The sequence below is a fragment of the Eurosta solidaginis genome, chromosome 5 (genome assembly GCF_040869045.1).
Source record: "Eurosta solidaginis isolate ZX-2024a chromosome 5, ASM4086904v1, whole genome shotgun sequence".
NCBI lineage: Eukaryota > Metazoa > Arthropoda > Insecta > Diptera > Tephritidae > Eurosta > Eurosta solidaginis.
The window spans coordinates 259,547,217-259,562,413 of record NC_090323.1 but is presented as its reverse complement, the minus strand read 5'-3'; the positions used below and the strand labels follow the sequence as shown (position 1 = coordinate 259,562,413).

At 36.4% G+C, this 15,197-nt stretch overlaps 1 long non-coding RNA gene across 1 annotated transcript in view; it reads left to right on the top strand.

Annotated features, from left to right (window-relative positions):
* LOC137251710 (uncharacterized) overlaps window positions 1-15,197 on the top strand; it is a 61,958-nt gene that overhangs the window by 33,839 nt on the left and 12,922 nt on the right. The window contains exon 3 of the long non-coding RNA XR_010953319.1: window positions 2,656-2,747. This is a non-coding gene — a long non-coding RNA (uncharacterized lncRNA). The remainder of the gene's footprint in view (window positions 1-2,655; window positions 2,748-15,197) is intronic.

The window sequence follows — 15,197 nt, the reverse complement described above, 5'->3', positions numbered from 1 at the left end:
TATTTGTTATAAATTTTAAGGGACTACTTAAGAGAGAGGTATCTAATATATGAAACCACTCGCGGTCAAAAAAGGTAAAAATAGCAGGTGGAGCAGCCCAGGGTTCGGTACTAGGTCCCGATCTCTGGAATATAACTTATGACAGTCTTCTTCGATTGGACATGCCAGAAAGCACCTTCCTCGTTGCCTTTGCAGACGACGTGGCAGCTGTGATAACAGCACCAAGCTGCGAGCTGGCACAGCTAAAATTAAACCAGGTCATGCGTAATGTAAATAGGTGGATGGCTGAGCACGGTCTCCAGTTAGCAACAGCAAAAACGGAGATCGTCATCCTCACAAAGAGACGTATTCCCACTACCAGCAACATGATGGTTGGGGACCAGCCAATAGAAACACTCGCTTCAACGAAATATCTGGGAGTGAGGTTAGACAGCAAACTCAACTTCTCGGATCGCATAAGAGGGGCCTGCGAAAGAGCTGCGCGCATAATAGCGCAGTTGAGTAGATTAATGGCAAACACAGGTTGCCCAAAGCCATGCACAAGGAAGTTGCTTGCATCAGCATCGGATTCTATACTCTTATATGGTGCAGAAATCTGGGCGAACGCAATGAAATACCGGAAGAACCGAGTCGCCCTCACCTCCGTCCAACGCAGAGGGGCGCTGCGAATATCTTCAGCTTACCGCACGGTATGAGCTGAAGCTGTCCTGGTCATTGCGGGAACCATACCGATATATCTTCTCATTGAGGAAAGAAAAGCAATATACGACAACGGATCGGAAGCAAATAGAGCTGCTGTTGCCATGCAGGCGCGAGAAGAATCGATCCGACGCTGGCAAGATCAGTGGAGCAACAGCATCGCAGGAAAGTGGACTATGGAACTAATCCCTGAACTGAATCCATGGTTGAAGCGACCGCACGGAGAGGTAGACTTTTACCTGACCGAGTTTCTAACGGGGCACGGTTACTTCCGTAAATACCTACACAGAATGGGTAAGGTTGATAACCTGAGCTGCCTGTACTGTGGGAAAATAGACGATGTACGCCACACCTTCTTCGAATGCAGGCACTTCTCCGATCAGCGAAGGAGGGTAGAAGAGGTACTTGGCGACCTATCCCCGGGCAGTGTCATCAATAACATGACCTGTCGAAGAGACAAATGGGATACGGTCAGCACATATGTGAGGCATATACTTATCAGTAAACGAGAAGACGGATGCCTAGCCCATTAGCGTGAGAGTAGCTAGTAATGCTAAACGCGGTCCCAGGCACGGGGATTTGCGCGCGCCGTGAGAGGTTAGGTTTTAGTGGGTAGGCCTTCATGGAAGAAGGGAGTCCTACACTCGGAGAGTCTCGCAGTGAGGCTTAAATATGCCGGTCAGTGCATAAAGCATTTCCTCCTTCCACGAAACACAAAAAAAAAAAAAACTTTAACTTTAATTTTAACTATTTGTGTTGTTATATCGGCCTACTGATTTGTAAGATCGCGGGTTCGAATCGAGCTCAAGGCCTAACAATAATTTTTTATCTTTATTATTGTTATGATGAATTTTTTCTTAATTGAAAACATTTTTTCAAATTAGAATAGAAGAAAGAAAAAATTTAGACAACTGCCAAAGCTCGTTGTATAGATCCATTTCGGGAACTGATAAATTCCTTCATCGGCAACGTTTAGGCGCCGCTGCTATAACAGATGTCGCAGTGTTGTGAATATCAATTGGCACGAACCAGAACAGAAGTAGGATTAATGAAGACAATCAAAAAACTTCTGTGATGGCTGAATGGTTATAGATTATACTCACCTCACAGACTCAGTTAAAAAAGCTGCTTACCTGCGAAAGAAATTATACTCACCTGTGAAAAATTTCACAAACCTTAATTTATTAGAAAACAATTAAGGAAGTCTAAGTTCGGGTGAAACCGAATATTCCATACCCAGCTGTATACTTGAAATCCTGTTGTTGTTTGTTTTGTGTGCTTAATAGTGTTAAGGCTGCGCAATAATACATATACATATGGTTCTATTCTGAACAAATTTTTCTTCGAGTTATGTCTCCCGAAACATAGAAAATTTCTTAGTCATAAAATGGGAGGTACCACGCCCACTTTTTAAAATTTGAACTTTTTCCTATTTATTTTTATAAATCCATTTGGGAAATGAAGTACCATTGATATAAAGCTCTTTTTTGCAAAGATATAACTTACTTTATTCGTCCACGATCCTTTTAAAAATCTTTTATATAAAAGAGGGCGTGGTCCTTAACCGATTTCGTTAATTTTTCTTCAAAGTATTCTTTATAGTAAAGGCAACCTCTCTGCCGAATTTTGTTACGACAGGTTTACCGATTTTTGATTTATGATTAATAATATTTGTAAATCACAAGTGGGCGGTGCCACGCACATTTTAAAAAAATTTTAAATTTTTATCAAGTGTCTCAATATCAGTCCACAATTACTAAATAATAATTTTTTTGTGTTTTCCAAAATGTTATATACATAAAAAGTGGGCGTGGTTTTCACCCGATTTCGTTCATTTTCAATACCAATCTATTCTGGGTCCAGGTAAAATTAAAATAGTAATATAGGTTATTTTTATTTATTATTTAGTCATAAAATGTAATTTAATGAAACAACCTTTAAATGTTATTTTTATAGGCTGCGATATTCCAAGGAAGATGTTCAAGTTCTGCTGATATAATTGATTTCGTATTTGGCAGTAAATTGTCCCTATTCTTTTTTCCATCACTGTAAGTATTTGCACAATTGAGTTGGTATATCAATTTGAGAACGATTATGTGATATGGGTACAATAACTGTATTTTTAAGGAACAAATAGAGAAAAGTACAAAAGGTTTACTTAATTATTTCTATTGTATTCTCCTACCACAAAACCAGAGTTGGGGCAGTGCACTAAATTTTGAGCGACAACACTGCTCGAAACTAAATGGGTTGACATAATCAAGATCTTGTATTAATTGTTAATGGGACATGGGGCATTAATTTAATCGGATTTAAACGTCTCTTCATGTTTAACATATTCGTTCAATTTAAAGAGCTTAAGGTGGCATCTGTAGGAACATAGAAATTGAGTTTACATCGCTAAAAATAAATAAATATAGTTAAAAAAAAAAAAAAAAACTAAAAAAGACGCTTTTAAATAATATCAAACAAAGAAGTTAAAAATAATTTTCAAAGTAGTTCAAAACAATAATGAACGAAAAATACTAATAATATTGTGAAAAAACCGTCCAGCGCTCGATTTACGAAAAATATGGAACTAAACGCCAAATAAAGGATATAGAGAGTAAAATCCCGGCCCGGGACTAAACAACTTACGGGCCCCCTATAAACAATCCACTAATACATTTGATTAATTTGAATTTATGACGTCTCATTCATGAATAATTATTGATGGACTACATCAAACAAAAATTTTGCCACATCATCTAAATGATTTTTGGAATAAGAATTGAAAATAAAATTAACACAGAATATTTACTATTTATACTATTTTATTGTAACGTAGAAATAAAATTCTCTTTTAACAGGCACATATTGTTTCAAATAATCTTTTTTAGTTATTTGGTAATACTTTAATACATTTCTGATAAATTTAATGATGATTATAAATTTTAATTAATTAATATAGAAAGTTCGGATATCAAAGAGTGGCTTTACTTGCTTTTTTCGCTCACAATTTTTTATAATAATATCAAAATTTGCCAAAACGGATTCAACACAAAGCATGGCAAGTCCTAAAACTCGCTCTTTAGATGAACACGATCTATGAAAGTTTTTGATTCTTGAAAGGACGCTGAAGGAACGTTCTGCACTAGCTACAGTGACAGGTATAGTGCAAAAAAGTAAGGAAGGCTAAGTTCGGGTGTAACCGAACATTACATACTCAGCTGAGAACTTTGGAGACAAAATAAGGGAAAATCACCATGTAGGAAAATGAACCTATGGTAACCCTGGAATGTGTTTGTATGACATGTGTATCAAATGAAAGGTGTTAATGATTATTTAAAAGGGAGTGGCCCTTAGTTCTATAGATGGACGCCTTTTCGAGATATGCCATAAAGGTGGACCAGGGGTGACTTTAGAGTGTGTTTGCGCGATATTGGTATCAAATTAAATGTATTAATGAGTATTTTAAAAGGGAGTGAGCCTTAGTTCTATATGTGAAGGCGTTTTCGAGATATCGACCAAAATGTGGACCAGGGTTACCCAGAACATCATCTGTCTGCAGAACTTCTTCATTTTCTTCTACTTAATATGGTAGGTGTCACACAAAGTTGTACAAAGTTTTTTCTAAAGTTATATTTTGCGTCAATAAACCAATCCAATTACCATGTTTCATCCCTTTTTTCGTATTTGGTATAAAATTATGGCATTTTTTTAATTTTTCGTAATTTTCGATATCGAAAAAGTGGGCGTGGTCATAGTCGGATTTCGACCTTTTTTTATACCAATACAAAGTGAGTTCAGATAAATGCGTGAACTGAGTTTAATAAAGATATATCGCTTTTTGCCCAAGTTATCGTATTAACGGCCGAGCGGAAGGACAGTCGGCCGACTGTGTATAAAAACTGCGCGTGGCTTCTACCGATTTCGCCCATTTTCACAGAGAACAGTTATCGTTATAGGGTCTATGCCCCTACCCAATTTCACAAGGATTGGTGAATTTTTGTTCGACTTATGGCATTAAAAGTATTCTAGCAAATTAAATGAAAAAGGGCGGAGCCAGGCCCATTTTGAAATTTTCTTTTATTTTTGTATTTTGGTGCACCATATCATTACTGGAGTTGAATGTTGACATAATTTACTTATATACTGTAAAGATATTAAATTTTTTGTTAAAATTTGACTTTTAAAAAATTTTTTTTTTCGTAATACGATTTTGCTAATTTTAATTTAGCACCCATATAGTAATAGGAGTAACGTTCCTGCCAAATTTCATCATGATATCTTCAACGACTGCCAAATTATATCTTTCAAAACTTTTAAATTACCTTCTTTTAAAAGTTGACGGTGCCACGTCCATTGTCCAAAATTTTACTAATTTTATATTCTGCGTCATATGTTCAACCCAGCTACCAACTTTTATCGCTTTAGCCGTCTTTGGTAATGAATTGTCGCACTTTTTCTTTTTTTCGAAAATTTCGATATCGAAAAAGTGGGCGTGGTTATGGTCCGATTTCGTTCAGTTTAAATAGCGATCTGAGGTGAGCGCCCAGGAACCTACACACCAAATTTCGTCAAGATACCTCAAAAATTTACTCAAGTTATCGTGTTTACGGACGGACGGACAGACGGACGGACGAAAGGACATTGCTAAATGAATTTCTTTTTTCGCCCAGATCATTTTGATATATAGAAGTCTATATCTATCTCGATTAGTTTATGCCGTTACGGATTACCGTTATGCGAACAAAATTAATATACTCTGTGTGCTCTGCTCAGCTGAGTATAAAAATGCGTAAAGCAACACAAATGTTGGGGAAAATTGTATACAGATTTTGAACATTGATTGCATTTAGCAATTCCAAAGTGACAGACCTTTATCAAAATTTGCTTCGTAAATGTGTTTCAAGTGAATTATTTCGCATTCTAAACTTTGAGAAACATCCGACTTGTATTTTTCGACAAATTTTGACTGCGCTCGCCAGAACCGTAGTTTCATCCATGTCTACAAATTGCAACAAAAAGGAAAACTTCTAGCTCAAATTTCTCATAGCTACAAATCGTTCAGTGCTTACCGAATCAACAATCACCAGGAATGTATTGTTTTTAAAATCAGACCCTGAATCATCCGTAATCATATCATTTAAATTATCTTCAGAACGTCTTTTGGGTTTTCTCTTTCGAATGTCCAGAAACTTTAGCGAGATGTTCAATTGAATAGCAATTGTTTTGCATTCGTTTAAAATTGCTTCCCATTGGTTCCTCATCAACTTCAAATCAGCTAATAAGGCATCTAGATGTCGTACCTCAACATCTATGGTGGCGTCTCTAGCTTGCAGGATAACGTTTCTTTCATTATTGGTAGTCAGTATTGTGAAACAAACTGAGGACAGCAAGATACATTCGAACTTTTGATGTACTTGAGAATGCCGGCAACATCGCCGTATGATTGCGCAGTCAAATTTGGCTTTTGTCTGAAAGAAGAGAGAGAGCTCGGTACATATTTTTGAGGATGTCCCATTGTTGTGGCGTGCTGCTGAAAATAGTAAAACATTTTTGTACAACTCCGAAGAAGGTAATTGCAGCCGTACAACATTCTGCAGCATCAACACCACATAAATTGAGACTATGGGTTGCACAAGGCGAGTAATCAGCATTCGAGTTTTTGTCGAGAATGTGACGCAGTGCTCCGTTGAAAGCTCCTTTCATATTGGCGCCTTTATCGTACCCTTGTGCGCGACAATCTTCAATCAACTATGGCAAATAGATCAGCGATTTTCTGACCAGTTTTTTGGTTACAACTCACGAAAGCCCAAAACCGTTCTTGAATAGTAAAATTTGTTGCTTTCGAATTGAAATGGAGTTAGCGCAAAATAAACGTAGTCAACGTGACTAGCATCAGGCATAGCATCAACGATAATAGCAAAATACTTGGCTTTCTTGCCTTGATCTAATATAGTTTCCCTCACGTGTTTTGCACAAATTTCTATAAACTCGTTCTGAATGTTGGGGAAAGATAGTGAACTTGTAAACGTTGGTGCTGCTGTTGTGAAATCCTAACCTTCTCCAAATGATCTCTAAGTAACGGATCATAAGGGTTTATGAGATCTTAGATTCCCAAAAAATGTCCATCGTTTCGTTAACCAAGACATATACTTTGAAAATAAAATAGTGTCCAAAATTCTACATAAAATTTCTTTCCACTTTTGAGTTTCAGTGATTAGCTGTTCATTGAGAAGTGTATCAATTGTAGCCTCCTATTGAATTAGATTTTGTAAAGATCGCCTGTGATCTTGAGTATTTTCGTGTGCTGGCGGTTTATCCTATAGCTTCTTCCACATCTACAATTTCGAATATCCAACAGGACAACAAATTTTAGGTCGATTTAAAGTATTGGGCTTAACAGACGACATGGTAAGCAATAAAAAGCATTGCTATTGGCACTCCACACTAACCAGTCACACTCTTCTCACACATCTCTCCATTTGGCAAGATTATGTTTAACAACGACATAGGAAATGATTGACAATCACGTGGAAAAATAACAGCACACTTTTGATGACCTCTACGAATTATTTCGTTGACTTCTTCAGATCGCAAAAACTCATTATTCGCGGTACCGATATCGAAGTCGTTTAAATAATCTGGTCTTTGATGCAGAGTTGCTTGTATTGTTGGAAGATTTTTTGATGATGAACCTTCATCAGTGTCACCACGAAACTTTACGGTTTCGGATTCCTGTAAACATACATTCTTGTTTGATGTTTTTATTGTCTCCTCACTGTTCGAAGGCCCAGGCAAAAAATCATTATCAATAGTCGAAGCGGATGCGGAACCTGAATGGTTTTGGGCCAGCTGCCAAATTAAATATTTATTATTAAATTTTAAGGAAAAGGACTTTTGAAATTATTTTTCACACTTCACTATAATATCAAAATGAAATGCTTTTGAAATTCGGCTTAAAAATTGCACATGGAACAACTAAAGACTCTCCTGAATAAAAAAAAATGCTTAGTACCTCTAAATCGCGGGCCCCCTCAGAAAACGCGGGCCCAGGGGGAATCCCCCCATCCCCCTCTCGACGGGCCTGGCTATATCCATATCTAGTGTTTCCAAATTAAAACCACGTGGATAAAATAAAAGCTGCGCATTGCGAATTTGTTCCGTTTATAAAAAATTTGTTTGTGTGAATGAAAAACAAACAAAAGATTTTACCTCTAGATCTGAGGAATAAAAATACTTTTTAATCAAGGTTAAATGAATTGAAGTAAATGCTAATTACTTTATTCACTCCGTCCTTTATAGCTTGAGGATGTATTTGGGTAAATTAGCTCATAAAATTTCAGGTATAATAAAAATTGAACAAACAGATTTATTTATTTCAGAACGATCATATGATATGTGTACAAAAACTTTATTTTTTAGAAACAAATAGACAAAAGTATTCTATTTGTTTTCAAACAGCTAATTAGTTCTATTGTATACTCCTACCACAAAACCATAGTTGGGGGCAGTGCACTAAATTTTGAGCAACAACACTGCTCGAAACCTAGGGGTTGACATAATCAAGATCTTTTATTTAGTGTTAATGGGACGTTAAATTGTTACCGAATTAAACGTCTGTTCATCTCTGGCGGCCACCGTGGTGTGATGGTAGCGTGCTCCGCCTACCACACCGCATGCCCTAGGTTCACACCCAAATAAGCAACATCAAAATTTTAGAAATAAGGTTTTTCAATTAGAAGAAAATTTTTCTAAGCGGGGTCGCCCCTCTGCAGTGTTTGGCAAGCGCTCCGGGTGTATTTCTGCCATGAAAAGCTCTCAGTGAAAACTCATCTTCCCTGCAGATTCCGTTCGGAGTCGGCATAAAACATGTAGGTCCCGTCCGGCCAATTTGTAGGGAAAAGCAAGAGGAGCACGACGCAAATTGGAAGATAAGCGCGCCTTACATTTATTTTATTTTTTTCCATCTTTCACATATTCGTTAAATTTAAAGTAAAGAAGGTTAAGTTCGGGTCTAACCGAACATTACATACTCAGCTGAGAGCTTAGCTGCATTGGTTTCGTAGGGTTTCGTAGTTGGTTTATAAGTGATTTATTAATTCCATATCACATACGTTTGGGAAATATCGACCAAATTGTAGACCAAGGGTGACGGGTTGTGGAACGATTTTCCTTCATCCTTTGCCAAATAAGGGAAATAACCATGTAGGAAAACGAACCTAGGGTAACCCTGGAATGTATTTGTATGACATGGGTATCAAATGGAAGGTATTAAAGAGTATTTTAAGAGGGCCATAGTTCTATAGGTGGACGCCATTTAGGTATATCGCCACAAAGGTGGACCAGGGCTGATTCTAAAATGTGTTTGTACGATATGGGTATCAAATGAAAGGTGTTAATGAGTATTTTAAAAGGCAGTGGGCCTTAGTTCTATAGGTGGACACCTTTTCGGAATATCGCCATAAAGGTGGACCAGGGGTGACTCTAGAATGTGTTTGTACGACATGGGTATCAAATTAAAGCTATTAATGAAGGTTTTAAAAGGGAGTGGCCCCTAGTTGTATATGTGAGGGCGTTCTCGAGATATCAACCAAAATTTGGACCAGGGTGACCCTGAATATCATCTGTCGCTAATTTATTTATATACTAGCCTTTACCCGCGGCCCCGTCCGCATGGAGAAAATAAAATATATGGGCTATTCACGTTAGCCTCCTTATCAAGTTATCTGTTTAAAAATTATTTTTGTCTAATATATTTTATTTTTGTAATAGAGTAAACAAAAGAACTAAATGAGTTCATAACCTGAAAGGCTCGCATTTCGTGAATAGTACAATACAGTTTTTTCGAATTAAAAAAATACATTTTGTTTTTAAGTTAAATTAATTTATATGACAGCAGTGAAGGAATTACTATTCATAGAACAAAGGAGTGAAAAGACAATTGGCTAAAACCAAAGAGAATTTTTTAGATGAAAATAGTGTTGCTTTTTCGGATATTTAAAAAAAATAAATAATTGTAAGGCGCGATAACTTCCGAAGAGATTTTAGGCCTTGTTGGAAAATTTTGTTTCCAAAATTTTGATGTTGCTTTTCCTGGGGCGTGAACCCCGGATCATCGGTGTGGTAGGCGAAGCACGCTACCATCGCACCACGGCGGCCGCTCGGGTGTTTAGTTGGTTAAAATATTATAAAAAGTGTAATTATGGTTATAAAAGTTCGTTACAGGATTCATTTAAAAAAACTCTAAATTAGAACGAAAAAGTTGTGTTAGATATTAAAGAAAAACATACCGAATTTTAATTTAAAAAGGCATGTGTGCTGAACTACCGGTTTCGAATGGTCCTTAAATGATCCCGAAAGGGTCCCAAAATGATAATAAAATAGTCCCGAAAAAGCCCCGAAATGATCCCGTACAAATCCCGAAAACCATCCAAAATGATCCCTGAGGGGTCCCGAAATGACCCTGAGGGATCCCGAAAACCATTCAGAAATGATAAGGGAAAGGTCCCCAAATGATTTCGTATTAGTCGAGAAGAAGTCCCGAATGACCCCAACGGAAATGATGCCGGAAAGGTCCTCAAATGATCCCCTAATAGTCCCGTAATGACCATGACAGGATCCACGACGGGATTCCGGACGAATCTCGAAAACTGTCCAGAAATGATGCCGAAAGGGTCCCCAAATGTTCCCTTATTAGTCGAAAAAAGCCCAAAAATGTCCCCGGCGTGTTCCCGGACGAATCCCGAAAACCATCCAAAAATGATGCCGGAATATACCCCAAATGATTCCGAAATAGCCCTGAAGTGGCCCCGACGGGATCCCGGACGGATCCCGAAAACCATTCAAAGTGATGCCGAAAGGGACCCAAAATGAACCGGAAAAAGTCCCGTAATTATCCCGGAAACAAATCAAGGATTTATCTCTCAAAGGTACGCAAATGATCCCGAAAATACCCCAACGGGAAGCCGGACGGATCCCGAAAACCATCCAGAAATGATTCCGGAAGGGTCTCGGTATAACCCTAACAGGATTACAAATAAGGTGAAGCTAATTATAAAACCATGTTAGTAAGGCAATAGGCGCGTTGGAGCGAATGAAGAGTTACAAAAAGGCATACAGGTAATGCTAATAAAAACAATTGAAGGAGGGCGGATGGCGGAAGGAGAAGGAGAGAACCACTGATCGTTTTTCCAGATACCAAAAACTATTGATTTAGGAGAAAATTTATATTGAGTTAAAACAATTTATAGAGACCAGAGGAGGAGTGAAAGGGGGGGGGGGCGGAGGGTTTAACTGCTCACTTTGTAAGCCCTCGACTTATTTGACCCATTGAATCTGTAATATTGTTGAAGGCCAGTATACGTAAAGTTATAATGCATAAAAATTATTAAAAAGTAATTGTTTTCCATGTTCGAAAAAATAACTAAATGAGCTGAAAACCTGAAAGGCACGCTTACGTGAATAGTACAATACAGTTTTTTTCGAATTAAAATACATTTTGTTTTTAGTTATATTTGTTCGCAAACTAATTTTGATCTATTGTATATTGCCATAAAACCAGATTAAATATGAAAAGCACACATACCCCACTAATTAAGTTATATTTGTTCCCAAACTAATTATGTGATCTATTGTATACTGCCATAAAACCAGATTAAATACGGAAAGCACACACACCCCACTTATTAAGTTATATTTGTTCGCAAACTAATTATGTGATCTATTGTATACTGCCATAAAACCAGATTAAATACGGAAAAGCACACATACCCCACTTATTAAGTAATATTTGTTCCCAAACTAATTATGCAATCTATTGCATACTGCCATAAAAGCAGATTAAATACGGAAAAGCACACATACCCCACTTATTAAGTAATATTTGTTCCCAAACTAATTATTTGATCTATTGCATACTCCCATAAAACCAGATTAAATACGGAAAAGCACACATACCCCACTTATTAAGTTATATTTGTTAGCAAACTAATTATGTGATCTATTGCATACTGCCATAAAACCAGATTAAATACGGAAAAGCACACATACCCCACTTATTAAGTTATATTTGTTAGCAAACTAATTATATGATCTATCGTATACTGCCATAAAACCAGATTAAATGTTCACGCAAACTACTTAAAACATCCGCTGAAGTTACATTCTATGTAGTTGAAACAAATAATTCACCAGGTAATCTTAAATTTTGGCCATAAACCATTTCAGCTGGTGTTGCCGAAATATCTTCCTTAAAAATCGATCGCAAACCCATAAGCACTATTGGTAACTCTTCATCCCAATCCCTGGACCCATTCCGAGCCATTATTGAAGATTTAAGCTGTCTATGGAAACGTTCTATCATTCCATTAGCTTGGGGATGATAGGAAGAAGTCGTTATTTGATGACTTCCAAGAAGTTTCGGTAATTCTGAAAACAAGTTTGAAGTAAGCTAAGATCCCTGATCCGTTGTTATTTCCAATGGAACCCCAAAACGTGAAATATATTCCTTAAAAAATTGATTTACCACCGTAACTGCAGAAATATCTCTTAGCGCGAATGCCTCTGGCCAACGTGTAAATCTATCAATTATAGTTAATATGTAACGATATCCCTTTGAAACATGCAAGGGTCCGACAATATCTAAGTGAATGTGTTCAAATCAAGTTTTTGGAATTGGAATTTTCACAACTGGAGATTTTGTATGACGATATACATTCGCCTTTTGACAACTTATACATTCTTTGGACCAAGTGTTGATGTCTTTATTCATTTTTGGCCAAAAATATTTCTTAACTATCAAACGACGCACAGTGGCGCCTTTTGAGTTTTTTATTTTCAAAAATCATAACTTTTGAACCAATGAAGATATTTTAAAAATTTATAATGCAAATGAAAGCTAATTATTTGAAGTTTTATTGTGTGGAAGCTCAGAGTGTCACAGATATAGGGTGCTTCAAAGTCGAAACTTTTTAGAAAAATGCAAAAACAAAATGTTTTTAGTAAAATATAAAAAAAATAAAATGAGATTTGTCTTATAATGACGTATTTAACCATTAAATAAGATAAACTAATGATTTTGATAAGATAGCGGGGCACTGCCCATTTATGCTAAAAAGTTTGATCTTAGCAACCGCTTTACGAATTTGTACCAAACTCGATAGACGTATTGATTTCGATAAAAATTTAATACTCGTTTGAAGGCGAAATGCCTTTTAATAAATGCCTTTAAAATAAATTAGATAAACTTTAGAGAAATGCAATAATGAAAAGTATATATTTATAAATTACTAAATTATTTAGTTCTTTTATTTGAAATAAAAAATTAACTTGTACATAGATATCTTATTTTTCAATAAAGTAACAAAATTGATTAGTAAATCTCTTTTTCTTTGTTGTGATAAGAAGTGAGAGAAACTTATTGTGTCTTAACATAGTCATCGTCACTAGAACATATATCTAACAAAGCAACCATTTCTGAGCTATACGCATCTGTAAGATCTTTTTGTGTTCTTACATACCTCATAGATGATATGACTGGATCAGAAGAGATAGCTAACATGTTGAAAAGGTCTTCGTTTTGTCTAATGCGGCAGTTACTCACGAACGTACGTACCAAAAACGTGTCAGCTGACACGACCTATCTTATGAGTGTGCAATGTAAACGAAAACTCACCGACGTGCAATGCCCGTACGTACGTAGCCCCGAACGTAGAAATCAAAACATTTTTGATTTTTTCCGTAAGAACGTGTCAGCTAAGCGCTCTCTCACTATACAGAGTTGCCTAGTAAACTTTTGTGCGCTAATTTTTGACCGTTTGTAGTTTTATGCAAAAATACCTAATTAAAGTTAGAAAAATTGTGAAAATAATTCGAAATAATTATGTAAAAGTGCAGATTATAAATATGAAATATATTTATGTTTATTTAATATTAATTCCAGCCTTTTACAACATCAAAAATTAAATTGGAAAAAGTTGATGTTTCCATAAGCATGCACGCAAAATGGGCAATAGCAACAGTGCTTATCTGTAAACAATACACACTAATATGTCATGTACATGTACACAAACGCACACATTGATTCGTACGGGTTTGAGGGTTCTGGTATTGCCGAACTATGTATGTAGAAAACTCAGTAAATCATAAATAAAACTAAGCAATTTTGTTAGTGCTATTTTTATAGATGCTTACTTTTTCCCTTAACGTTTAAACTTCATATCAGAGCCTAGATTCAGTAAGTGTGAGTTTTGATCCCAGGCCTCAGGGGTTCTGCTAGCGCCTACGGGAACAATTTTATACAAAACATTTCTTCCAAAATCAAATATCTTTTGCATTTGCTTCCTTCTGTCTTCGAGTTAAAATATTTCTTGTTCCAAGATACTTAGTTTTCAATTACTTTGCGTGTCTTAACACCACAATAGTCCGGGAATTCCTTGAACTCTTTGAGCTGGGTGAGAAAGATTTAAATATAAACTTGCCAAACGAGAAGTAATGCATAGAATTTCTTTGTATAAGTTTTGGAAGTGTTAGGCTCATTTTTGTTTTACAGATTTTTGGCGATGGAACAGAGCAGAGAAAAATACATATATATACCAATTTTCATAATAATCGGTTCAGTAGTTTTTGAGTTAATAGATGACATACATACAAACATTCATTTTTATATATATAGATATATGGCTAAACTGATTTGGGATTTCAAAATCAACTAACCATCATCTCTCCTTCCTGTATCTTTCCTAAAAATTTCATGGCAATCTTTCTATCCGTTCTCGAGTTATGGAGTGACAATCAAAATGTACACTTCTTTTAATATATATAGACTAGCAGACCCGTCAGACGTTGTTCTGCCCTAAATTTGGTCTATCTGCATACAATTTAATAGGCTTTTTCCGTCTAGCCCTGCCCTCCCGCCCTCTTCACTTTTTCTTAATCCTTTTATTCTCTCCTCCCTCCGCCTTTTTCGCTTCATCTATCTCTATCTTCGTCTCACTCTATCTCTTTGACAGTCTCCTTCCCTCTTTTCTATTCTCTGAAGTTTTTCCCATTCTTCTTCATCCCTTATTGCTAGTCCCAGAGGGTGATATGTATTTTGTTCCAGTCCCAGCTCGTCTCTGGTCTACTTCCCGGAAAAAAAGGATCGTAAATAATATTATAGGCAAATTTATATACCAAATTTCAGCCAAATCGAACAGGACGTATATAAATAGGTATGTAGGTATTATTAATTCATCTCTTTATTTCGGCTTCGCGTGCATATTTATCAGTTTTGCCAGGTTGATGCGACTAAATCGAATATCACAATGAAAATTACTTTAAAGCTCTCAGCAACAGCTTTCATTTGATATCCATATTACGGACACATTCTAAGGGTATCCGGGTCCAGGTTTTGGCCTATATCTCGAGACCCTAGTCACCCATGGGTATAAAGATTACTCTGTACTAAAGCACACATCAACAGCTTCAATTTGATAACCATAATATAAAACCACATCCTAGTGTTACCCTGG